Source organism: Palaemon carinicauda, unplaced genomic scaffold (assembly GCF_036898095.1).
Source record: "Palaemon carinicauda isolate YSFRI2023 unplaced genomic scaffold, ASM3689809v2 scaffold931, whole genome shotgun sequence".
NCBI lineage: Eukaryota > Metazoa > Arthropoda > Malacostraca > Decapoda > Palaemonidae > Palaemon > Palaemon carinicauda.
In genome coordinates, this window is record NW_027172239.1 from 7501 (window position 1) to 35500 (window position 28000).

Here is a 28000-nt window from a genome sequence, read left to right on the forward strand (position 1 = left end):
ATGTTGAACAAGCTGACATAAGTCTATTTTTTTTTATAGTTGTTACTGTTCTTACAATATTTTATTTCAATTATTCATTACTTATCTTGTAGTTTATCTATATCCTTATTTCATTTCCTCACTGGGCTATTTTTCCTTATTGGAGCCCTTGGGCTTATAGCATCCTGGTTTTCCAACTAGGGTTGTAGCTTAGCTATTATTATTATTATTATTATTATTATTATTATTATTATTATTATTATTATTATTATTATTATAAGTAGTAGTAGTAGTAGTAGTAGTAGTAGTAGTAGTAGTAGTAGTAGTAGTAGTAGTAGTGGTGGTGGTAGTAGTAGTAGTAATAATAATAATAACTTCAGGAGTTCAAACTTTCAGCAAATCATTTTTTTTTGCACAGTTTGGCATAAGTCTTTCTTCATACTTTATTACTGACCTTATATTATTTTATATTCTACAAATATTTTAATAAAATTTAATAGGAATTGTAAGATGTAATGACACATAATATAAATAACACGTTCTGTATTTTTGTAGACATCTGAAACTAATTATAAAGATTTTTCGTAGGGTTTTGAAAGATATTTTTTTTTATTATTGATAAACACTGTTTGAACTTTTGACATTAGATTTACCATGTAAAAACAATCTTACACACACACACACACATATATATATATATATATATATATATATATATATATATATATATATATATATATATATATATATATATATATATATATATATATATATAGGGTATTTATATCGTATGTTAATTAGGGTATATTTTGTAATGAATTAAATGTATTATATTAAGAATAAATTTCTTCCATGACATGTAGACCAATAAAACATTTTAGGAGAATATATAGGTTCTATTTTCACAGAAAAAAAAACTTTTTAAAATAAACTTTACACATTAAAAGTTTCTTCACGTAAGTTTTTACACAGAAAAATACTTTTTTATATAAACTTTACACATTAAAAGTTTCTTCACGTAAGTTTTTACACAGAAAAATACTTTTTTATATATATTTTACACAATAAAAGTTTCTTCGTGTTAGTTTTTGCACAGTGCTCATGCTGGTGTAAGTAAATTTAATTACATAGTTGTAACTTACACCATACTTCTAATAGTCAGGCGTTCTAATGAGGCTCAATACTACATAATATTCTAGAAGTTTTATTCCAACTGTGACCAAGTTGTGGAATGATCTTCCTAATCGGGTAATTGAATCAGTAGAACTTCAAAAGTTCAAACTTGCAGCAAATGTTTTTATGTTGAACAGGCTGACGTGTCTTTTTATAGTTTATATATGACATATCTGTTTTGATGTTGTTACTGTTTTTAAAATAATCTATTGTTATTTTTCTCTCATCGTTTATTTATTTCCTTATTTCATTTCCTCACTGTGCTATTTTTCCATGTTGGAGTCCTTGGGCTTATAGCGTCATACTTTTCCAACTAGAGTTGTAGCTTGGCTAGTAATAATAATAGATAATAATAATGAACTACCTGTAAAAAACGAGTTTATTTTTCAGTAAAAGGCAAAAGAAAAAGAGTAGCTGTCATATTAAGTATTTAGCAATGTTCATCATTATCAGCATTCAAGTATCATTTTTAAGATTTTTAAGTTACATTCATATAATTTTGTAATTTCTTTATATTTTCCTGGAGCCTTGTACCTAAATACTATCATCTTTCCCATCTAGTTTGTCAAATTTGTGACCATTTTGGTCATAAATTTGACAATCTAAGTCACGTAAAAGAAAGAAAAGAATATCTACTATGGCTATATGTTGATGTTATATTGTAAACAAACAAAAATTAGTAATAACTCTAACATTAGGGATTTTTTATAAATTATTTATTGTATTTAAGATTATACAAATATAATATATGTTGAATTATTATTATATCTTCAATAATTTAGTTACAAAATGATAGAAATACAAAGTTATATATTAATTTTAAAATGCAGATAATTTGAAACACGACTATTATTCCCAGATGAGTTTCGTACATTGATGTTATATTGTAAACAAACGAAAATTAGTATTAATTCTAATATTAGAGATTTTTAATAAATTACTCGTTGCATTTCAGATTATAAGAAAATAATATATGTTAAATAAACTATTTATACTTACTTATTTTATTACAATATAATAGAAATACATAGTTATATTTTATTTTTAAAATACAGATAATTTGAAACAATACCATTATTCCTGGACGACTCGTGTCCAGAGTTGCCAGGTTTTCTAAATGAGAAAAGGTCAAAAGGTCAATTTCTAATCAACAGAGGCTTTAAAAGGCCAACCCATTAATAGAAAAAGGTCAAAAATATAGTATTGAAGGCTCGGATTTTTTCATATTACTAAAGGCCAACCTATTTAAATACAAAAGGTCAAATTTGAGTATTTTTTGGCCGGTAAAAAGGCCAAACTGGCAACCCTGCTCGCGTCCATTTGACATGTGGTGTCTATCCAATCTTTGAAATTACTTCAATACGTATTCGTTGTTTTGATTCGAGTAATTTCACAGTAATTTCGTACAAATTACCAAGTCTCAAGAAATTATTAGGAAATTACACTAGTGGGGAACTAGTAATTGTGGTGTTCAGGTAAATTCATTATTTAAATGGTGGTAATGTGTGGTATAAGCTTTTTAATATTGCTTTTGTTAGCCTCGTATATCGAGCTATAGCTCAGCTGATATTTTTTTATATATTATTATTATTGTTGTTGTTGTTGTTATTATTATTATTATTATTATTATTATTATTATTATTGGGTAGTTTGTAGCACTACGGCCAAGCGTCCTAATTTGCTTATTATCGCTCCGTCTGTTATCTTGTATAGAATAAAAACGTTTGGAAATGATCTACGGATCTTAAATATGTTGTGTAAGGGGGGGGGGGTCCGGGGGGGCGCAGCCCCCCAGGGTAAGGAAACAGCTTTTAGCATAGGCTAGGTGGGTTTTTTAAGTTAGCTTCTCCCGTCGTACTCGTAGGTAAGGAAACTGTTGTGTAAGGGGGGTCCGAGGGGCGCAGCCCCCCTGCGTAAGGACACGGCTTTTAGCATAGGTTAGGTGGGTTTTTTAAGTTAGCTTCTCCCGCCAAAATTGTTTTTAGAACGCCGGCCACAGTTCAGAATATTCCAGTTTTCTACGAACTCTATTTTAGAATGACGGCCACAGTCCACCCCACTTTATAATATTCCCATTTTCTATGAATGAAAACGGATCTGGCCGTCACCCTACAAACGCTCCTAATATAGTTCACTTATCACTAGGTAGACGTTGAAGTCTTCCAAAATTGTCGTAGTTCTGGGTATTGAACGTTCAGTTTTGTTCACAGTTAATATTCTAAGAAGATGCCGGCCTTTCCACTGAGTACTTTTTATTGGAACTGTTCGCCGTGGCTGTGGTAACCTCGGAGGTAACTTACTTCTTACCTTTGACAGGTAAATATTACGCACGTGCAAACTCAAGGCCTATTAGGCAATTACTAATTTAAGTAATTTAATTCATAAGTTTAATTTTATTATTCATTTTACTTATCATTAACACTAATAGTTACTATATTAAGTAGCATTAAGTTATTTACTTTTAATTTATTAACCCTTTTACCCCCAAAGGACGTACTGGTACGTTTCACAAAACTCATCCCTTTACCCCCATGGACGTACCGGTACGTCCTTGCAAATAACTGCTATAAATTTTTTTTTTTCATATTTTCAATTAATTTTTGAGAAAATTCAGGCATTTTCCAAGAGAATGAGACCAACCTGACCTCTCTATGACAAAAATTAAGGCTGTTAGAGCAATTTAAAAAATATATACTGCAAAATGTGCTGGGGAAAAAATAACCCCTTGGGGGTTAAGGGTTGGAAATTTCCAAAGAGCCCGGGGGTAAAAGGGTTAAGAAAAATAGGTAAAGCTTCGAGTCGAGCTAACGACCGAACGGCTATTCCCCACAGTCGGACACAAATATTTACGTTAACTGTAATCCTTATAAGGAAACCGTTTTGCTTTCCATTTCTTTTGCAACTCGTACCTCAATAATTTATTTTTGGTTTCTAAGATATTATTATTATTATTATTATTATTTTTATTATTATTTGCTAAGCCACAACCCTTGTAGGAAAAGCGGGATGCTATAAGCCCAGGGCCCCCAACAGGGAAAATATCCCAGTAAGGAAAAGAAACATGGAAAAATAAGATTTTAAGTGGGCTGTATGTATGATAGCGGCCACCTGTATATTTGATTACAGCCAACTTAGAACACGGCTGTGTAAGGGGGTCGCAGGGGTGTGTTAGGCCCCCCCCTCCCCCCTCGGCAGGTAAGTAGGTAAGGACACGGCTTGTAGGATATATTAAGGGGTAAAGTTGAGGTTAGTTGATGTCTATTTTTAATCCAAACGGGAGGAGCTGACCGCTGATGTAAAGGCTCTGAAGAGAAATTAGATTGAATGGTGCGCCCGAGTGTACCCTCAAGCAAGAGAACTCTAATCCAGGACAATGGAAGACCAAGGTACAGAGGCTACGGCACTGCCCAAAACTTAAGAACAATGGTTTGATTTTGGAGTGTCCTTCCCTAGATAAGCTGCTTGCCATAGCTAAAGAGTCATTCTAACCCTTAACAAGAGGAAAGTAGCCATTGCTTTACTTTACTTTTAGGGGTTTATATCTCGCCCTCCATCAGACACTAAAAGTCTGTTCAGGCGGGCCTTGGTGTGTGAAAATAATTCTTTCCAGTTAATATTTTGCTCTGTATCATATCAGTTATTTCGTTAGCATTTGTATTCAAGCTTAATAGTTTTCAGATCACATTGCGAGCGTAAAATATGCGCACCGGTTAATGTGTAGGAGAGGGCCGCATGAAGATATTAGTGATATTCAATGTATTTTTACTAAAATGTGTAGGAATGTATGTAAATAGTGGTATACGATTGAGATAATGAAATTCAATAACAGTCGAAATATCGATGATGAAACTCATACTACTCTTGTCTTCCTCCCAGAATTTTTCTAAGCCTGTTGTTGTTGACTGTGTCTTGTTTTTAGCCCAAATGAGCCCTGTAACTACTATATTCCGCACACAAACTAATCCACTGTGCCGTCTTACACGTTTGGCCCCAAAAATCACTGTGGCATTAACCCTTTTACCCCCAAAGGACGTACTGGTACGTTTCACAAAACTCATCCCTTTACCCCCATGGACGTACCGGTACGTCCTTGCAAAAAAATGCTATAAAAATTTTTTTTTTCATATTTTTTATATTTTTTTTTTTTTTTTAGAAAATTTAGGCATTTTCCAAGAGAATGAGACCAACCTGACCTCTCTGTGACAAAAATTAAGGCTGTTAGAGCAATTTAAAAAGTATATACTGCAAAATGTGCTGGGGAAAAAATAACCCCTTGGGGGTTAAGGGTTGGAAATTTCCAAAGAGCCTGGGGGTTAAAGGGTTAAATGGGGTCGCAAGAGGGCCGAGGGGCCCCCCCCCCCCACCCCGGTTGGCCTAGGTAAGGGTACAGGGCACCAGGTTAGGTTAGGTGGTTGTATTAGGTTTGATAGTGCCCCGAAAATCACTTCTCTCCTCCTCCCCCCACCCAAAAACTCCGTTTCCCACTGGGGTCACCCGTAATTGTAGTAGTAGGCTTATGCTTACTTTTTTTTTTAGAAAATTTAGGCATTTTCCAAGAGAATGAGACCAACCTGACCTCTCTATGACAAAAATTAAGGCTGTTAGAGCAATTTAAAAAGTATATACTGCAAAATGTGCTGGGGAAAAAATAACCCCTTGGGGGTTAAGGGTTGGAAATTTCCAAAGAGCCTGGGGGTTAAAGGGTTAAATGGGGTCGCAAGAGGGCCGAGGGCCCCCCCCCCCCCACCCCGGTTGGCCTAGGTAAGGGTACAGGGCACCAGGTTAGGTTAGGTGGTTGTATTAGGTTTGATAGTGCCCCGAAAATCCCTTCTCTCCTCCTCCCCCCACCCAAAAACTCCGCTTCCCACTGGGGTCCCCCATAATTGTAGTAGTAGGCTTATGCTTACATTTCATGTGAAAGATTTAAGTCTTAGTTTCTTTTTTATTCATTTCCTCATGTTTTTCTTCGATGTGCAACAATAATCTGGTCGTTTTTTGCCGTTTTTCGTCGTTAATACTTGAAAAACGGGTGCGGCCTTCTCCTGGACATTTACCTGGACACCTACTAACCTAAACTCCCCCCCCCCCCTAACCTAACCTACAAGCCATGTCCTTAGCTACTTACCTCACGGGCGGGGCTAAGCCCCCTTGCGACCCCTTTTACACTGCCGTATTCATAGTCAGTCGTCATCATACATTCACCCTCAAGACTGCCTTTGCACCCGTTTCATAAGGATACAATGTCCTAGGTTAGGTTGTGCAGGAAATATGGTGCTCGGGTAAAAGTTTAAGGAGCCTTTGTATATCAGTGGCCAGTTCCTCCTGCGTGCATAGTAATTGGACACCAACTAACCTAAAATTCCCCACCTAACCTAACATATAAAATGGGTTCTTTCTTACTAACCTAATAGGGGGCTAACGCCCCACCTTGTGACCCCGTTACACTGCCATATTCTTTGTTAGCTGTCATCATACATACAGGTAACTATCATACATACATCCCAAATTTGCCATTAGCAAGTCTAGGTAGTAGGGTGGCCTGGGCACCAGCCACCCGTCTAGGTACTACCACTAGAGAGTTATGAGGCCTTTTGACTGGCCAGACAGTACTACATTGGATCCTTCTCTATGGTTACTGTTCATTTTCCCAATGCCTACACACACACACACACTGAATAGTCTGGTCTATTTATTACATATTCTTCACTGTCCTCATAAACCTGACAACATTGAGATTAGCAAACAATTCTTCTAAATCCGAGGGGTTAACTATTGCACTGTAATTGTTCAGTGGCCACATTCCTCTTGGTAGGGTAGAAGAGACTCTTCAGCTATGGTAAGCAGATTTTCTAGGAGAAGGACACTCCAAAATCAAACCATTGTTCTCTAGTCTTGGATAGTGCCATAGCCTCTGTACCATGTCTTTCACTCTCTTGGGTTAGAGTTCTCTTGCTTGAGGGTACACTCGGGCACACTATTCTATCTTATTTCTCTTTCTCTTGTTTTGTTAAAGTTTTTATAGTTTATATAGGCGATATTTAATTTAATGTTACTCTTCTTGAAATATTTTCTTTTTCCTTAAGTTTACTTTCCTCACTGGGCTATTTTCCCTGTTGGAGCCCCTGGGCTTATAGCATCCTGCATTTCCAAATAGGGTTGTAGCCTAGCAAGTAATAATGATAATAATAATAGTTTAAGTTTACTTTTCAATTGCATCGGTATGTATTTTAAGTATATGCCATTTTTTTTTTTACATCTAGTGTATATCAGCGATCATAATTCATATTTGAGTCGGGTCAAATGCATGTATGTTTGGCCTCGAGGGCATTGTGCGACTGCGGTTATTATTCCCTCGCTTCTGTTACATACAGTATAAGATATTCATCGGTAGGTAGGGGATTCAGCATTATGAAGCTTCATCTGTGGTGGAATTGTGGGAGGTTCGGCTGTGGCACCCTAGCAGTACCAGCTGAACTCGGCTGAGTCCCTGGTTAGGCTGGGAGGAACGTAGAGAGTAGTCCCCTTTTTGTTTCGTTTCTTTGTTGATGTCGGCTACCCCCCAAAATTGGGGGAAGTGCCTTGATATATGGATGGACATTAATTTTTTGAGATTTAATTGCTTTTATTCATGCTATGGACTGTGATGTAACTTAACCCCAATGGTATTTGATATTTATAACCAATAGTAATTAATCTATACTGTTATCCATTCTGCTATTGATTCATGTAGATTGGTCGAATTTTTTATCCCAGAATAAACTTAACCCTTTTACCCCCAGGCTATTTGGAAATTTCCAACCCTTAACCCCCAAGGGGTTATTTTTTTCCCAGCACATTTTGCAGTATATTTTTTTTAAATTGCTCTATCAGCCTTAATTTTTATCATAGAGAGGTCAGGTTGGTCTCATTCTCTTGGAAAATGCCTGAATTTTCTCAAAAAATTATCAAAAATATGAAAAAAAAAAATTTTATAGCATTTTTTTGCAAGGACGTACCGGTACGTCCATGGGGGTAAAGGGATGGCTTTTGTGAAACGTACCAGTACGTCCTTTTGGGGGTAAAAGGCTTAATTCTAAAGCAACAGCTAGATATATAATTGAACGAGCTACGATTGAATTACAATGACAAAATAAACTTGAATTCCAAAATAGCAGCCGAGTAAATAATCTTGTGCGCTATGCAGGAAAGGGACGTTCATAATCTTACTTGCCTTATCCTCTGCCTCCGCTGAGCCCTGGAAAGGCAATGTCTGCTATCTGCCTAATGGATCTATGTTTTTTAATGTAATCGATGGATAGGTTTGCTTAAAAGCAAATTGGTGTTACAGGCTAATCCACACACAAACAAAGCCACTCCAACACCTTAAAACTTAGCAGATACCTCACACGTCTCGAACTGTCGACCCAACCGCGCCAAGACTTCTCGCTGCTTGGAGGAAGGATGTTGGTGACTGGTGCAATACACGAACATACGTTACAAGGGTCTAAAGCGATATCAGGCAGAGCAGCCGATTGGGACTATGGTCTACCCCACAACCAGAGGAAATTCCTTCAAACAGAAGGCAACTGTGCTTACCCCATACAAAATGGGAAAAAGCACGTTAATAATATCTTGGGCACACAGGATTTGCATCCGTCTCCTCCATTATCTGGACGACTGGCTAATCCTAGCGAACTCGGTGGCAACCCTTCTTCAACACAGAGACAATCTTCTGAGGCTTTGCCAAGAATTGGGGATGATGGTAAACCTCGAGAAGTCCGCCCTGCTTCCTACGCAGAGACTGGTATACCTAGGCATGATAGTAGACACCAATCTCCACAAAGCCTTCCCATCAGACGACAAGATAATGAGGCTGAGAGTTGTTGCAAAACCCTTTCTCAGACGGGAAGAACTTCCAGCCCAGATTTGGTTACGTCTTCTTGGACACCTTTCATCTCTGACCCGTCTAGTTCCCAACGGTCGCCTCAGCGTTCGATCTCTCCAGTGGCGACTCAAGTCCCGATGGAATCGTGCCTTTGACTCCTCGGACATCTTGCGGAACAAACAAACCTACGAAAGGGAGTGGATCTTCTCGTCCTCCCCCCAGATTTGATGCTGTTCTCAGATGATTTAAAAAAAAAAAAGTGAGTGGGGGGGAGGTGCTGCACCGCACGACCTCAGGCATCTGGTCAGAGTCAGAAGAGTACAGTACCTCTACATAAATCTCTTAGAGATGAAGGCCATCTTTCTGGCCCTTCAATAGTTCCACCAGTTCCTGGCGGGCCACTCAGTGTTGGTGATGAGCAACAACACCACAGTAGTGGCTTACATCAACAAATGAGGTATCTTTACGCAGCCCCTATCCCATCTAGCAGTAGAGATGCCGAGATTGGTCGAGATTCACTCGATACCACAACCTGAGCAGAGCATCTCAGATAGTGAGCACCGAGTGGGCTTTGGATCATCTAGTAGCCAACAAAGTCCTGACTTTGTGTGGTTCTCTGACTGTGGATCTCCTCGCAAAGGCCCTGATCTTCAGACTCCCGTTGTACTGCTCCCCAGTCCCAGACCCCAAGGCTCTCTGGCAAGATGCATTCCAACAACATCGACGTTTACGCCTTTCCCCCGTGCTGTCTAATGAGGAGGGTACCCAACATGGCCAGAACATCGGTCAATCTCTCAATGACTCTCATAGCTCTGCTGTGGCATCATGCAGAATGGTTTCCAGACCTTCTGCACCTCCTGACGGAGTCTCCAAGAGAACTCCCTCCACGACACGATCTACTCAAACAACCACGTACCAACATCTTCCACAAAGTCATAGCTTCACTATGACTTCACGCCTGGAGACTATCCAGCATCTCACTGAGAGAGGATGTTCACCTAGTTGCGAGCAGGATGTCTTGATACCTGCGGAAATCATCAACATCAGTCTACCAGGCAAAGTGATTGGTGTCGTGGAAGGGGTATCTCTCCTCTCGATGCTACTATTCCAGCAATAGCAGAGTTCCTCGTGTATTTGCGTGAGGAAATACGCCTTTCAGTCTCGGGGGTTAAGGCTACCGCTCAGCCTTATGCCTAGCCCTTAGACTCAACAGAATGGATATATCTTCATTGCTAGAACTTACCTTACTCATATGGAGATATGAATGTACCAATCCTTAGTCTGAAGTCTGACCTCCCCCATGGAATGTGGTTCGAATCCTCGGGTCTCTAAAGAGACCATTATATGAACCATTACGCCAGGCAACAGATCGCTACCTCACTTGGAAGACGGTGTTCCTACTAGCTGTAGCTGTGGCCAAGCGAGTTAGTGAACTTCATGATCTCTCATCGACATCGCCCGTTGAGATACTACCGCTAGAGAGTTATGGGGTCTTTTGACTGGCCAGACAATAGTACACAGGATCCTTCTCTCTGGTTATGGTTCATTTTCTCTTTGCCTAACACACACCAAATAGTCTGGCATATTCTTTACACATCCTCTTCTGTCCTCATACACCTGACAATGCAGATTACCAAACAATTCTTCTTACTGCACTGTAATTGTTCAGTGGCCACTTTCCTCTTTGTAAGGGTAGATGAGAATCTTTAGCTATGGTAAGGAGCTCTTCTAGGTGAAGGACACTCCAAAATCAAACCATTGTTCTCTTATCTTGGATAGTGCCATAGCCTCTGTACCATGGTCTTCCACGTTCTTGGATTCGAGTTCTTTTGCTTGAGGGTACACTCGGACACAATGTTCTATCTTACTTCTCTTCCTCTTATTTTGTGAAAGTTTTTATAGTTTATATAGGATAGATTTATTTTAATCTCGTTGCTCTTAAAATATTTTATTTTTCTTTGTTTCCTTTCCTCACTGAGCTATTTTCCCTGTTGGAGCCCCTGGGCTTATAGCATCCAGCTTTTCCAATTAGGGTTGTAGCTTAGCAAGTAATAATAATAATAATAATGGGGGAGAGGTAATGTTCAGCTTCGTCCCTGAGTTTGTAGCCAAGGCTCAGAATCCGGGTGTAGCTGATCCCCGATTCGACTCCTTCCGGATTTCGAGTCTCCGTTCTGTAACTGATGACCCTGATCATATCTTACTCTGCCCAATGAGGAGTTTGAGGCTGTACCTCAAGAGAACAGCCGCAGTCCGTCCCTGTGTGTCTGTACTTTTCGTCAGCGCAGGAAGGAACAAGAGGAGGGTCACTAAGAATACCATCTCTGCCTGGATTCGCAAGGTCATAGACCATGCCTTGAATCCGGACCCTCCTCCTTCACTTCGCCCCAGAGCCCACGATGTCAGGGGAATAGCTACGTCTCTGGCCTTCAAAAGAAACTTCTCGGTGATGTAGGTTCTACAGGCTGGGGTATGGAAACGTCAAAATACGTTCACAGCCCACTACCTGTAAGACGTGACCCACAGGAGACGATACGTTCTCTATCGCCCCTATGGTGGCTGCACAACAGCCGGTTTAATACCCCAAGCTCCTTATTGAACAAGTAGAAGAAGATTGGGGGCACTGTTACCCGGTTTAAGTCTGCGTGAATGAAAATTTTTGACTGGCTCTTATTCTTTTCTTCATCCTTCCCTCTTTTGGGGAAAGCATTATCCTGGATTCTCTGCATAAGCTGACCTCAAACCACTGCAGGTAAACCATGCTCCCTTCTCCCCCCACCCCTGGGGCCCTCCCCCCACCCCTGGGGCCCTGCCCCTAGGGCCCTCCTCCCACCCCTGGGGCCCTCCCCCCGCCCCTGTGTTCCTAGTATTAAGCTAATACTGCTGCGTCCCTATGTCCTGGCGAGGTGGTATTGGGAAAGTCTTGGTTAACATGGTTATATCCTATAGACTCTGAATAACTTATGCATTGACAGTCGTATTGCTAGTATCTCAACACACAGCTTGTTTAGGCAGCAGACCATGCTTAGCAAGGTTAGCGAGATGTTAGGGTATCCTTATTTTTGTACTATCCTGCATATAAGGAAACCCTGGGTAAAGCTAAAAAGCCAGATTGTCAGGGACATTCTCCCTCCCTTAAGGAGCGAGTCAACCCCCTATAAATAGGGTTGGTTTGAATTCCAGTTACGGAACAAATGACATTTGGAAATAATTTGTATTTGTTCCAACACGGAAACTTACCTCGAACTACTTTCTTAGGAGTACCTGGAAATCTCCTCTCATCCGACCAGAGTTTTGTGTAGTTTACCCTACTTCCGTTTTCTGTGAAGGCTAACCTCAGGCGGAAGGATATGTGCCCTGAGGCTAGTCTCGGGTCAGAGAGCGTGCTAGCTTGGGTCTCGACCCTCAGTAAGTTCTCTGGTCGCATCGTGATATCATCTCGACGCTCTCCTTATCTCAGTGCGACCCTTTGTGTCCCCGACTCCATTGTGTCCCGCGTGGTTCCCACGTGTTATTCCCTGTGCTTTCCCTTTGTGTCCCCGTGTGGTTACCTTATCCTTCCCTCGTGTTATCACGTGTTATCCCTGTCCTTATTACCTTTTCCCGCTGCGTTCCTGTGTCTTGCGGTGTTGCGATAGTGCGTGATGGAGCATCCCCGCCGTTGTCCTGGGCTGGGAAGTCGTGTGGTGCGTTTCTTTCTAAGCCGGAGGTAGACCCTCATTCCTTGTGCTCGTCGTGCAGGGGTAGAGTGTGTTCTCCGTCGGACACGTGTCCGGAGTGCGTTTCTTGGAGTGAGGTCCAGTGGGTACGATTCAGTACCAAGAAAAAGAAGTCTGCCAAGCGTTCGCCCAAGAAGGCTCACACCTCGTCGCCCTTTACGTCTCCAGAAGGACCGTCGAGTAGGGTTTCCCTTCCATCTTCCCCTACCCAGAGTAGGGGACGAGGTAAGTCCGTTAAGGGAAGAAGCCAGAGGTTCTTCCCCAAGAGTCTTTTATCCATGATAGTGGGGTAGCAGCATCTCTCCAGCCAAGGGGGGGGGGGGCCTGAAGGTGAGTTTAGTGGGGGTCCTAGAGACGATGCCCTGGTGCACGCGGGTCACGTCTCTTCGGATGATCCCAGGTGGAGTAAAACTGTCCCTGTCTCTTCGCCTGCATCATGGGCAGGTTTTTCAGGTACCTCCGCAGCTGAAGGCGCCCCAGAGAAGGAAGACTCACCGGCGGCGGATCCCCTTGAATGGGTCCCTCCTGGGACGCCCTGTAGGTCCCCGTTGAGGTTGGAGGAAGGCCTCGGATCCTGGTTCCCCAATGTAGAGCTTCCACGTTCTCCCCCAGCACTGCCGTCGTCAGTTCCGGAAGTGTTCCTGCAGCCCGCGCTCTCCGTAGGACAACAAGCCGTTCAGACGACCACTCTCCGGGCCCCGGCCCCTCGGACGGGCTATGAAGAGTCCTCCGATTCATCGGTTGCTACAACCCCCTATTCCTTGCAAGGAGAAAACCGGAGGAATTCCCGACGGAAGCGTGAGAGATCCCGGAGGAGGCACTCCCGTTCTCGGTCACGTTCCAGGTCTCTACACGGGAGGAGGCGCTCCAGGTCTCCTAGGAGAAAATTCAGGAGGAGCAGATCACCAGAGGAGGAATGGGTGGTCATCCCCCGCAGTAAGCTTGTGGACCTTACTTCGGTCCCGAGCACTTCAGGCTGGCGACCCAGAGACAAGTCTCCAGGAAGGTTCTCCTCCAGCCACAAGCTAGAACCACGGAGGGACCCGGCCTCGCGGACCTCCTCCGACAGGCGTAAGATCGCGAGGGTTCCGACTCAATCCGCCCAGCGGAGGGAGTCGCCCCCTCGGACGGGCAGCCTCGTCGTGCCCTCAAAAGTGGCACCACGGACCCTGGAGAAGGAGAGACGGCTTCCTCCGTTGGGCAAGCCCATGGAAGCCGCGTCCTCCATGACTAAGGACAGACAGAGGACGGAGCCCCTCACTGCCACGGCAATGCCCGTCATGCGTCCAGAGCCTTAGGCGGAGGCATCCATCTGTGGGATTCCCTCTAGAGAAGTAGGCCGCCAGACGGAGGACATCGACGACGACGTGGAGGGCGCCCCAGCGGAGGACTCTGCTTACAGGAGGGTGATAGGCCTCATTAGACAACACTATCGTATTGAGGAGCCTGAACCCTCCGACGAGGATCCCTGGCGCTCTAGCCTCAATAGACTAATGGAGGCCCCCGCCCAGCGGAGGGCTCCGTTGGCTCTTCCAGTGGCCAAAGACGTGAGGCTCGGTAGAGCTCACGTCAACAAGATTGTGTCTCGCAGTGCAGAGGCCCCCAAGTCTCATAGCTCCTTGAAGTTGCTCCAGGGACTGAGGTCCCAGAGTAAATTCTACCTTCTGGAGGGTCAACGTCCAGGGGCCTGCAAGTTGGAACCCTCCCTCGAAGTTTTAGGCCAAGGGGCCCCGGAAGACAGGGCCTCATCAGCCCCAATCTGCTTCTCCCAGTCAGAGGCGACTATGATGGAGGAGATGGCAAAAGACCTTGCAAACGTCGCCTCTTGTCGTAAGTGTTCAATCCTCCTACGACCTTTCAGTTCCGGGGAATCAGGCTCTCCTGAAGGAGCTAATCATCTCGGGAGGTAGGGCATTAAAGTTCTTGTCCTACCAGTCCCTAGCCCAATCAGCCAACTGGGTACTCAGGAGGAGAGACACCGTCCTGAGAAAGCTGTCGAAGAGGATACCGGACAGGGAAGCGAGGGCCCTGAGAAGCCTGCCCCCATGGGAAGACGTCCTCTTTCCCCTGAAAGAGGCAGAGGAGATCATGGAGAAGGTCTTGAAAAGGAAGGAGGTGAGTGCTCCTAGACCTCAAGCACCGAGGAGGCCCATCCACAGGAGGCCCGCGTCCGATGGTCCTGCTACTCCTCGAGCCTCTTCTAGCCAGTACAGGAGAGACTCCCCAGCGGCTTCTTGGTCACAGCGGTCTCAGCCCTCCCGTAGGGGAGCAGCATCAACCCCAGCCTCCTTTAGAACTTCCTTCTCGGCCTCCAGGAGGGGGCGTACAGGTAGTTCCTCCAGAAGAAGATAGGAGAGAGGCCCAAGCCTCAGGTGGGGGGGATGCCTCAGACTTTTTTGGCAAGCATGGAAAACCACGGAGCAGACACGTGGACAGTAACAGTGTTGAAGGAGGGGTACAGGCTACAGTTTCTGGCAGAACCTCCGCCCCTGATCCCGGCCATTCGGGCAGAGTGGTTGGCTCCCAAGGACCCCTTGAAGAGAACAGCCTTACCTGAGGAAGTTTCCATGATGCTGGCGAAGGGAGCAATGGAAACGGTACGGGACCCGGGCCCGAGCTTCTACAGTCGGCTCTTCCTGGTGGAGAAAGCAACGGGAGGTTGGAGACCGGTCATAGACCTCTCGGCTCTCAACAAGTTTGTGTGCAAAACCGACTTCAAGATGGACACCCCGAAGTCGGTCCTAGAGTCCTTGAGGGAAGGGGACTTCATGATGTCCATAGACCTCAAGGTCGCTTATTTTCAAATCCCAGTCCACCCCTCCAGCAGGAAGTACCTTCGGGTGAAGTGGGGTGCCCAGACCTTGCAGTTCAGGTCCCTCTGCTTCGGACTATCCTCAGCGCCTCAGGTCTTCACGAGGATCTTCGCGACAGTCTCAGTGTGGGCTCACGAACGGGGCATCCGCCTGAATTGTTACCTAGACGACTGGTTGCTCCTTTCATCCTCAGAGGAAGTTTTGAGGGATCAAGGCGCGAAGCTTCTGCAGTTCTGCAAGATTTTGGGCATCACCATCAACCTGGAGAAGTCTCATCTGTCACCCTCCACCAGGATGACTTATCTAGGGATGGTCCTGGATTCCCGTTTAGTGAGAGCCTTTCCGTCGGAAGAGAGGCTGACCAACTTGGACAAAATCCTCCGCCCCTTCTTGGCGGGACAACCCAGGAGAGCAAAGGACTGGCAGAGGTTAATAGGTCACCTCGTGTCATTGGAGAAACTGGTTCCCCAGGGGAGACTCAAGCTCAGGAGCGTCCAATGGAACCTGAAGGGACTCTGGAACCAGACGGATTCCCTCCACAAGGTGGTTCCAGTTCTCCCGGAAACGGAAGAAGTCCTTGTGTGGTGGCAAGACCGGACAAACACCCTCAAGGGGATGCCCTTCGCAGCTGAGCCCCCCGAGATGCTTCTCTTCACAGACGCTTTCAAGGAGGGATGGGGTGCCCATCTCCTCGGAAGGTCAGCAAGAGGCAGTTGGACGGAGGAAGAAAAGGCACAACACATAAACATCGTGGAGATGAGGGCGGTTCGAAAGGAGTGCCTACAGTTCGTCAACCTTCTACGGGGAAACACCGTGGCGTTGATGTGCGACAACGCCACAGTAGTAGCATACATAAAGAAGCAGAGAGGACTAAAGTCGAGGGAGCTGTGCGATCTCACGTTGGAACTTCTGGATTGGGCCACGACAGAACAGATCACGATTGCAGCGAGGTTCATTCCAGGGAAAAGAAACGTCCTGGCCGACGGACTCAGCAGGATGGGTCAAGTGGTGGGAACCGAGTGGACCCTGCACTCAGAATCTGGTAGGCAAACTCATCATCCAGAAATGGGGTTCGCCAGTGATGGATCTCTTCGCAACAAGACTGAACGCACAACTCCCCGTATTCTGTTCTCCTGTCCCAGACACAAAAGCGGCGTTTGAGGACGCTTTCCAACACCGGTGGGACAATCTGGACGTATACGCCTTTCCCCCTTTCGCGTTGCTCAGACAGGTGCTCAACAGGGTGAGGACGGCCCACAACCTAAAGATGACTTTGGTAGCGCCCTGGTGGCCGGAGAGAGAGTGGTTCGCCGACTTAAAAGAACTAGCGTGTCTTCCCCCGTGGCCTCTTCCAGACAGACCAGACCTGCTGCGGCAACCCCACTTCCAAAGGTTCCACGACAATCCTCGATCCCTCTGCCTTCACGCGTGGAGGTTATCGAGCGTCTCCTGAGGAAGGAAGGCTATTCAGCTAGAACAGCCGAAAGGGTGTCGGGATATCTGAGGCGTTCATCGGCAGCGGTGTACCAGGCTAAGTGGACCACCTTTACGAAGTGGTGCTCCTCCAGAAACATCAAGCCGTTGAGGGCCTCTATTCCGGACATCGCGGACTTCCTGGTACATCTCAGGGATGTAGTCGGTATGTCTATCCCGGCCATCAAAGGAGTCCGTGCAGCTTTAGGACAAGTCTTCCTACTGAAGGGCATTGATCTGGGTTCCTCGAGACATATCTCAATGCTCATCAAGAGCTTCGAACAAGCATGTCCCCCTCAAGCCATCAGGGTGCCGCAGTGGGATGTGGCGTGGGTCCTGAAGATGTTAGTGAACCCCCGTTCGAACCCCTGAAAGACATGGTGGACAGGGACCTCACCCTCAAGACTGTCTTCCTGTTGGCACTGGCATCAGCTAAGAGAGTGGGTGAGATTCACGGGCTGTCTTACGAGGTCTCACACGCGAAGGGTTGGCGTGAGATTTCCCTCAAGTTCGTCCCGACTTTTGTGGCTAAGACCCAGAATCCAGCAGTTTGGGATCCCAAGTTTGAGGGCTTCTCAATACCAGCAATTCCTCGTTCGGGCAATCCGGAGGACTTGAAGTTGTGTCCTGTCAGAGCCATAAGGAAATACCTGGAGAGGACTTCTAATCTCCGTCCTGGTATCAAGAGCCTTTTTGTCTCCACAGGTACAGTGAAAAAGCCAGTTTCGAAGAATACTATCTCCTTCTGGCTAAGACAGGTGATTACCAGGGCCTATAGCAGTGCGGGCGTTCCCCTGCCGGGAAAACCCAGGCCCCATAACATTAGGGGTCTAAGTACCTCCCTAGCTTTCGGAAGGAACATGGCAGTGGCGCAGATCCTAAGAGCAGGCACCTGGTCTAACCAGTCTACCTTCACAACGCACTACCTGAAGGAATGCTCGAGAAAGTCCCTAGACGGGTTCTCTATAGGAACTGTCATCTCCGCGCTCTAAGCGATTTAACGGTGTAGCCCCAGGTACAATCGTGGGTAGTAAGACCAAGAGACACAGGTTCGTTTCCTTAAAAACCCCCTTGTTCTTCCTTCCCCCTCTTTCCCTTGGAGATAGACTCAGGTAGAGCCTGCACAAGACCTCAAGTCACAACATCATCAAAGGACACGTCTCCGAGGAATTCTTGCACAGGTGAGTTACTTAGACACTAACATGAGCTCTTTGTGTAGTTTTCTCCTATGTTTCGTTTTCTGACCGTCTCTGAACCTAGCTACCTATCTAGGTTCCATTGCATCCTGCTTAGCTAGATTTAGGGGTCAAAAAGGACACTCCCACCTCCTAAAGTGTAAGTCTCCTAAGAAAGTAGTTCGAGGTAAGTTTCCGTGTTGGAACAAATCACAAATTTTAAGTAATTTGTATTTTTCCTAACATACTTACCTCGAGCTACTTTCGGGTAATGGCCCGCCCTTTTGTCCCCAAGTGTCTTCCTGACCCTTTAAGTAATTAAACAACCAAGAACTTACTGAGGGTCGAGACCCAAGCTAGCACGCTCCCTGACCCGGGACTAGCCTCAGGGCACGTATCCTTCCGCCTGAGGTTAGCCTTCACAGAAAACGGAAGTAGGGTAAACTACACAAAACTCTGGTCGGATGAGAGGAGATTTCCAGGTACTCCTAAGAAAGTAGTTCGAGGTAAGTATGTTGGGAAAAATACAAATTACTTAAAATTTGTGATTTTTCCTAACAATACAAACCAGTAGCTATTTATACAAACTTACTATTATTATTATTACTTGCTAAGCTACAACCTTAGTCGGAAAAACAGTACAGTATATACTATAAGCCCAGGGGCTCCAACAGTGAAAGTAACCCAGTTAAGAAAGGAAACAAGGAAAAATAAAATATTTTAAGAACAGTAAAAACATTAGAATAAATATTTCCTATACAAACTATAAAAACAAAACAAGAGGAAAAGAAATAAGATAGAACAGTGTGCCCAATTGTACCCTCAAGCAAGAGAACTCTAATCCAAGGTAGTGGAAGAACCGCCAACCCTATCCCCCCCTTGAAGTCCTACCTCCAAGCAAAGTGAAGCATAGTCACAGGTACGTGAGGCCCCTACCCCCCCCCCCCCCCCCCCCCGCTAATTAGCGGGATGAGTAATTAACCCTTTTACCCCCACCGTAAGGTTAAATTTCGAGCACATTTTGCTATATAATTTTTTTAAATTGCTCTAACAAGCTTAATTTTTGTCCTAGAGAGGTCAGGTTGGTCTCATTCTTTTGGAAAATGCCTGAAGTTTCTCGTAAAATTATAAAAAATATGTAATTAACAGTGTTTTGCAAGAACGTACCGGTACGTCCTTTGGGGGTGAAAGGGTTAACCCTCGCTAAATTTTAATGGCTTGTCCTTTCAGCTTGGCCAAGAGTAACCCCCATAAATAGGTACAGGTTTTTTCATTTGGAAAAATACAAAATCCAAATTTATATTATTTATTGTATTTGTTTTAAACATTTCGGAAGGTATTGTCTGTCAAAATAACTATATAATGTTTAGGTAGTAGGGCCAGTCGACCCAACATCCTGTCAGCGACAGTATGTTTTCTTTAACCCTTTTACCCCCGGGGTATTTGGAAATTTCCAACCCTTAACCCCCAGGGGGTTATTTTTTTCCCAGCACATTTTGCAGTATATTTTTTTTAAATTGCTCTAAAAGCCTTAATTTTTGTCATAGAGAGGTCAGGTTGGTCTCATTCTCTTGGTAAATGCCTGAATTTTCTCAAAAAATTATCAAAAATATGAAAAAAAAAATTTTTATAGCATTTTTTTGCAAGGACGTACTGGTACGTCCATGGGGGTAAAGGGATGGCTTTTGTGAAACGTACCAGTACGTCCTTTGTGGGTAAAAGGCTTATCTGACGTTTAACGGAGGTAACTGTGTTCAGCCTAAAATCTTTGACAAGCTTCGTGATGGGTCGCCATCTTCTCACAGCTGTTTCATATACAGTTAACCCTTTTACCCCCCAAGGACGTACTGGTACGTTTCACAAAAGCCATCCCTTTACCCCCATGGACGTACCGGTACGTCCTAGCAAAAAAAATGCTATAAAATTTTTTTTCTTTCATATTTTTGATAATTTTTTGAGAAAATTCAGGCATTTTCCAAGAGAATGAGACCAACCTGACCTCTCTATGACAAAAATTAAGGCTGTTAGAGCAATTTAAAAAAAATATACTGCAAAATGTGCTGGGAAAAAAATAACCCCTTGGGGGTTAAGGGTTGGAAATTTCCAAATACCCTGGGGGTAAAAGGGTTAACATAACAATAATAAAGTAGACTATAGGAAATTATGACAATAATGTTTCGCGCCTGGTGTGCGCAGCACATTCATGTACCACCAGGATGAAGGATCAAAGTATTTGTTTATTCCTGGTTTTAACACATCCCTATCAGTTCACATTTACTTTTTTTTATTGTATTGATAGAAATTTATAATTTGTATTTGTTCTGTAACTGGAATACAAACCACGCTATTTATTAGGGGTTACACTTTGGGCGGAGCTGAAATGACGAGCCATTAAAATTTAGTGAGGGTTAACTACCCACACCGCTAGTTAGCGGGGGTAGGGGAAGGTAGCTTGCTACCACTCCCGTTCACACAACTGTGATTTAGTCCCTATACTGGTTGTTTCCGCTCTTCCTCCTCGCCTATTCTGGACTGCCATTAATTTTTGTCTTTTAACTTATTTTTTCTTATACATGTATATATATGAAAACATTCTTAATGTTTACGTATATGTATGTGTATGGAAATGTGATAAGTTTCCTTTTCAGTGTTTGTGCTGTGCCTGTGATACATATACGACAACGACACTTGCGTACATTAGCACCAGACCAAGGCCAGCACAGTTCCACTTCGTGGGGAACGACCTCTCCCTCCCTGGTCCATCAGTCTTCCCTTCGACATATAACTGTTGACTCGGCCGCCACAGGGGAATCGTCATCGCCTGGACCCTCTTCATTCAACTATTGTCTTCGCCTTTTCAATTGTCCCACGGGAAACATGGATTACTGAACGAAGGGAGTGTGGCCTCTCAGAGATTGACTACAGTCTTTCTCTCCTCAAGGTCGTTCACCTCAACAACAGTGTACTATTGGGAAGAGCTCCTTTCCCGTTCTCGGGTTAGTTACAGTTACTCCGCTCCCCCTGTCTCTATTGGATGTCGACTGGGGAAGGAAGGGCGCAATACTTATTTCATTTTGATTCCCTCGGGGTTCCTCTTCTGAGTTCCTCCCTAGAGAATTTTCTGTTAAATAACTAGTTGTTCCGTAACTGACATACAAACCACGCTATTTAATAGGGGTATTACTTTCGGCGTAGCTGAAATGACGAGCCATTAGAATTTAACGAGGGTTTACTACCCACACCGCTAGTTAGCGGGGGTAGGGGAGGGTAGCTTTCTACCCCCCCCACACACACCTGTGCTTGAGCTCACTTTGCTCTCGGCTCGGATGATAGAGGGACGTGTCCTCTCTCATCCTCGCCTCTCTCTTGGCAGCCATTAATGCTTTTTTGCTTTTTCTTTGACAGGTTTGTGTGTGAAGTTGGCCTCTGCGATTATGCGCACCTGTCCTGGATTACCCGACCGCCCCTGCAGAACATTCATGTCGGCGGTCTAGACAGACCCTCACACCCTTTGCCCTTACTGTAGAGGCCAACGGTGTGATAGTAATAATAAGTGTGGTGAGTGTAGGGAGTGGTCTACCTCCCGGTGGGAGAGGTTTTCTCGGCGACGTAAGAAGAAGTCCAGGCGGGATATTTCTCCTTCGAAGGTTTCTTTGAAAGGAGAAAAACCCAAGGACTCTTCTTCCTTTGCCCCAAACCTCCTCGGAAGCTCCCACTCGATCGGTCTCTTTCGAGAGACCGTCGAGTGGTAGCGTAGACCGTGGTTCTGTTTTCCAAACTCGGGGTTTGAGAGGTGGCGTTGCCTCCCCTAGCGAGGCAGCTCCACCTCCCCCCCGGGGGAGGATGTGTCATTAACCGATATATTTCAGCTTTAGTCTTCCTTGGGGCTCGAGGGTTCGCCCTCCAAAGAAGCTCTCCTTGACATCATCCGATTGGGTGCCGCTGTCAAGCAATCGCCGACTTTGGCACAGGTTGATCCTCTGTCAATTGTCGACGTTGTGGTGTCAGAGGTATCCAATGCGGTATCTCCTAATACCTCTGCCTCTTTACATCCCGCAGTAGCTGAAGGCTTAGTTTCTCCCGTTCCTGCTCAACCAACGAGGGAGAAACAAAGTCCAACAGTCTCTCCTGCCAGTGTTTCTTCCCCTCGGGGGAATTCACTTACAGAGACTCCTCTTCGGAGGACTGCAGAAGGTCCGCTTGCTAATCCAATGGCCCCCAGAGGGCGCATCCGTCGCAAGGCTGGCCTTCCCCTTCTCCAGAGAGGCCTTCCTTCACCTTTTAAAGCGGTGAGGAGGCGCCTCTTTGGTTCATCGTCGTCGTTGCAGTTCGCCGCATAGGAGCCTCGTCAATGTTCACCAACTGTTCCTGCTATGGTCCTGGACCTCTCAGCGGATCGTTCGCAATCCCCTTCGGTGGAAGGTCGTCCTTTCAAAAGACACATCAACCTTCCACCTGACAGACCTGTTGACCTGCCGTTGCCGTTCCTGAGTGCTGATGCGCTTTACGCGTCCACAAAACCTGACTACCATGCTCGTCAGGCACCGAACCCTGTTTCAGGGCATCAAGGGCATAAGCGCCATCGTGTGCATACTTCCCCTACGCGCCATGATGGACATGCGCGCCAACGTTCTCCTGCGTGCCAGGCAAAGCGCGCCAGCGCTTACCTGAGCGCCAGTGCTCACCTGAGCGCCAGTGCTCACCTGCTCGCCAGCGTTCACCTGCGTGCCAACAACCTCCTGCGCGCCAACGCCCATGCACAGCCGTCTCTCCAGCGCGCCCACGATCTTCGGATCTGGGTGAGGATACGCGCGCGCGCCTGCGCGCCAGGGGTATCTCTCTTGCATGCGCGCCCTACGACATCTTCTGGGTCGTGCGAACTCTCGGCCGCACGCCTGCGTGTCCAACGACCTGATCCTGCGAGCGCACGAACATTCACCCGCGCGCAATCAGTCTCCTGCGCAAGCTCCTTTGAGCCCACAGTCTCCTGCGCGTGCTCCTACGCGCCATTGCTCTCCTGCGCGCGCTCCTACGCGCCATTGCTCTCCTGCGCGCGCTCCTACGCGCCATTGCTCTCCTGCGCGCCATTGCTCTCCTGCGCGCGCTCCTACGCGCCATTGCTCTCCTGCGCGCCATTGCTCTCCTGCGCGCGCTCCTACGCGCCATTGCTCTCCTGCGCGCGCTCCTACGTGCCATTGCTCTCCTGCGCGCCATTGCTCTCCTGCGCGCGCTCCTACGCGCCATTGCTCTCCTGCGCGCGCTCCTACGCGCCATTGCTCTCCTGCGCGTGCGCCCTCGCGCGCGCCATCAGTCTCCCGTGCGCAACCCCGGGTATTCTCCATCGCGCGAGCACCATTACGCGCCCCCACGCGAGCGTCAATACCCTCCCGCACGCGAGGCTGCTGGACAGCGCACGGCAAGATCGCCATCGCCGCATTCCTCTCCCCGCAAGCGCAGAACAGCGTGCCCTGCGGCGAAAGGGAAGCATCCAGAAAGTTCCGTGAACCCTGTTTCTTCTTTTCAGGCGAACCCCCCTATGGAAACTCCTCCCAGGGATCCGTCCTCCAGAGGGATTGTCTGACAGCGCAGCTATCAGTCAACAGCCATGGTTCGGTGCGCTAATCAGAGCAGTTACACAGGCTGTCAAGCCTGTTCTCTCTTGGCTGTTTCTACCCTTCTGAAGAGAAAAAGGGGAGTTTCGGACGCGGTGACTTCTCCAAGAGCTAAGTTGTCTCCTCGTAAGCCTTCGATGCGAGCTCCTTCGCCCCCTCAGACTTTTTCTCCTTCCCAGTCGGACAAGGATTTCCCGTCCTCAGGGGAGTCACGTGAGGTGGGACATTTCCCCATCGCACCAATGAGGGAAACCCCACCTCGCGTTGAAAAGTCTTCCCGGGTAGGGGCGGAGAAGAACTTGCCTCCCTCCTACATCCTTCCCAGGAAGGAGTCGAAGGACTCAAAGACAGTGCCAAAATCCTCGTCAAGGGTTAAAACGGAGCCAGCTAGTCTCTCGGAGAACGTCCGCGAATCTCCCCAAGAATAGCATTTGGGGCCAGGAGACTTTGCTGCAAGTCCGACATCCGGAGGAGAACTACAAGAGTCAGAGCATGCATTTTGGCAGGTCCTGATTCTTATGAGGGCTCTCAATGGGTTTGCCGACCCAGAGATGCCTTCTCGAGAGGGCAAAGACACGGACTTGGACCGCGTATTTGGCACTCAAAAACCTTCTAAGGCCAGTGTTGCTCTGCCCTGGTCTCAGGGGTTTAAGAGTACCAGGGACAAGATCGCTGTCCAGCTCTCTGAGTTGGCCTCCTCCAACTGTTCCAGTGCCGGCAACAAGCTTCTCCCCCCTCCTTGCGTACAGCAGAGGAGGTACTTCGAGATCTTGGAGGAGCCTTGTTTAGCTCTTCCTCTCCACCATTCTTTGGAAGAGCTTACCAGGGGAGTCCCTCTTGAGAGAGACTCCAACCGGCAGGTCTCGTTCTCGGCAACCTAGATCCTTAACCAGGAGAAGGTTGCGAAGTGTGCTATGCAAGCCACTTCATGGCTGGATATCTGGTCAGGGACCTTAGGTATTCTGATACGCTCTGAGGACTTCTCCAAAGAACGTACCAGGAAAGCTATGGAGACGTTCCTCCTCTCAGGCACTCGCACCATCAAGTTTCTGGCCCACCAAGTCTCGAACTTGTGGGTGAATACCATCCGAAACGTCGGGATGCGGTGGCTGAGAGGTTACATCAAAAAGTCCCTAGCACCGAGATAAATAGGCTCAGGCATTCTTCCTTAGAAGGAACGAACTTGTTTGAGCCTAAGGATGTTGAACAGGCTGCTGAGAAGTGGAGGAAGTCCTACCAATACTCCCTCCTGCATAGGGCTTTGACATCCAAGCCCCATAAACCTCCAGCACCCCAGCAGTCCCTTCCTACCAAGACCACGAAACTGACAGTAGCAGCGAAGACATTGGTGTGTAAGCCCTTTCCTGTCAAGGACAGGAAAGGCAAAAAGTCCTCCAGGGGAGGTAAAAATCCTAGAGGGAGCAGCCGAGGCCGCAAATGCTAGGATTGGCAGTCCCCTTGCACGTCCACCAGTGGGGGGATGCCTACAAAGTTGCGCAGACAGGTGGCAGGAACTCGGGGCCGATTCCTGGACGATTTCCGTAATCAGTCAGGGATATCGCATCCTGTTCACAACTTCTCTACCTCCCCTGACAGCGGATCCAGTGTCGTTGAGCTCCCTTGCCATAGGATCAGCATGGGGGCAAGCCCTTCGGGCAGAAGTCCAGACCCTGTTGAAGAAGGGCACTCTCCAAGAGGTCCTCGACGGGTCCCCAGGCTTCTTCAGTCGACTCTTTCTTGTAAAGAAGGCGTCTGGAGGCTGGAGACCAGTTATCGACCTCTCGGCTCTGAACAAGTTTGTCAAACAAACTCCGTTCAGCATGGAGACCGCAGACACTGTCAGACTAGCAGTGAGACCTCAAGACTTCATGTGTACACTGGATCTGAAGGACGCGTACTTCCAGATCCCAGTCCATCCGTCTTCAAGGAAGTACTTAAGATTCAGCCTAGACAACAAGGAATACCAGTTCAAAGTGCTGTGTTTCGGTCTCTCCACAGCACCGCAGGTTTTCACCAGTGTTCACCCTAATATCTTCGTGGGCACACAGGATCGGCATTCGTCTTCTCCATTATCTGGACGACCTGCTGATCCTAGCAGGACACCGGGACAAACTTCTGAGACTTTGCCAATATCTGGGGATCATGGTAAATCTCGAGAAGTCCTCTCTGCTTCCCACTCAAAGACTGGTATAACTAGGCATGATCATAGACACCAATCTCCACAAAGCCTTCCCATCAGATGACAAGATAGCAAGGCTGAGGAAGGTCGCAAGCCCTTTTCTCAGACGAGAAGAACTTCCAGCCCAATCGTGGTTACGTCTCCTCGGTCACCTTTCATCTTTGACTCGTCTAGTTCCCAACGGTCACCTCAGGATGAGATCCTTCCAGTGGCGGCTCAAGTCCCGGTGGAATCAAGGTTACGATTCCCCAGACGTCACGATCCCTATGGGACCTACGGAATGGACGGACCTCCAGTGGTGGGTGACAGACGAGAACTTACGAAGAGGAGTGGATCTTCTCGTCCTCCCCTCAGATTTGATGCGGTTTTCGGATGCCTCAAAGAAAGGGTGGATGGCCCATGTACTGCACCACATGACCTCAGCCCTGTGGTCAGAATCAGAAAAGTGCCTCCATATAAATCTTCTAGAGATGAAGGCCATCTTTTTGGCCCTTCAACAGTTCCAACAATACCTGGCGGGTCACTCTGTGGTGGTGATGAGCGACAACACCACAGTAGTGGCTCACATCAACAAACAAGGAGGTACCTTTTCAAAGCAGCTATCCCATCTTGCAGTAGAGATACTGAGATGGACCGAAGTCCACTCGATTCTGCTATCGGCACGTTTCATTCCAGGCAAGAGGAATGTGTTCGCCGACAATCTGAGCAGAGCGTCTCAGATAGTGAGTACCGAGTGGTCTTTGGATCATCTAGTAGCCAAAAAAGTCCTGACTTTGTGGAGTTCTCCGACTGGATATGTTCACAACAGCTCTGAACTTCAAGCTTCCGCTGTACTGCTCCCCAGTCCCGGATCCCAAGGCTCTCTGGCAAGATGCCTTCCAACAATGGTGGGACAACATCGACGTTAACGCCTTTCCCCCGTTCTGTCTGATGAGTAGATTGCTCAACAAGACCAGAACATTGGTCAATCTTTCGATGACCCTCATAGCTCCGCTATGGCATCACGCGGAATAGTTTCCGGACCTTCTGCAATTCCTAACAGAGTTACCAAGAGAGCTCCCTCCACGACACAATCTACTCGGACAACTACATGCCAACATCTTCCACAAAGCCGTAGCTTCGCTACGACTTCACGCCTGGAGTCTATCCAGCATCTCCTCGCTGAGAGAGGATTTTCGCAACAAGTTGCGATTAGGATGTCTGTACATCTGCGAAAATCATCCGCAGCTGTCTACCAGGCAAAGTGGAAAGTCTTCTGTGGTTGGTGTCGTGGAAGGGGTATCTCTCCACTCGATGACACTATTCCAACAACAGCAGAGTTCGTCTTGTATTTGCGGGAAGAAATGCGCCTTTCAGTCTGGGCAGTGAAAGGCTTCTGCTCAGCCTTAAATCTAGCCTTCAGGCTAAAAGGAATGGACATTTCTTCTTCGTTGGAACTTTCCCTACTCATACGAAGTTATGAATTTACCTGCCCTCAGTCGGAAGTGAGACCTCCTCCATGGAACGTGGTTCGAGTTCTCAGGTCTCTTAAGAGACCTCCCTATGAACCATTACGCCAGGCTTCAGATCGCCACCTAACTTGGAAGACGGTGTTCCTACTAGCTTTGGCTTCGGCCAAGCGTGTTAGCGAACTTCATGGTCTCTCGTATGACATCGCCCATTCAAGGGGATGGGGGGAGGTAACGTTCAGATTGGTCCCTGAGTTTATTGCTAAGACTCAGAATCCGGGAGTATCGGACCCTCGGTTCGACTCCTTCTGGGTTTCTAGTCTCCGTTCTGTAACAGATGACCTAGACCATCTCCTACTATGCCCAGTAAGGAGCTTGAGGCTATATCTTAAAAGAACGGCTGCAGTCCGTCCTCATGTGCCAGTTTTATTCGTTAGCACAGGGAGGAATAAGAGGAGGGTCACTAAGAACACCATCTCAGCATGGATTCGTAGGGTGATTCATCTGTCCCTGAATCCAGACCCTCCTCCATCACGTCGCCCTAGAGCACATGATGTCAGGGGCA

General features: G+C 46.5%; 1 protein-coding gene across 2 annotated transcripts in view; it reads left to right on the plus strand.

The window, feature by feature from the left end:
• Window positions 1-2500: 2500 nt before the first annotated feature.
• Window positions 2501-28000, plus strand: part of LOC137637705 (uncharacterized) — a 34033-nt gene continuing 8533 nt past the window's right edge. Inside the window, exons 1-2 of one of the 2 annotated variants that reach the window (XM_068369857.1) lie at window positions 2507-2627; window positions 3363-3468. The gene's annotated coding sequence lies outside the window, so the exon portion shown is untranslated. Of the gene's footprint in view, window positions 2628-3362; window positions 3469-28000 lie in introns of both variants that reach the window. The other variant, XM_068369856.1, reaches the window with a different exon arrangement.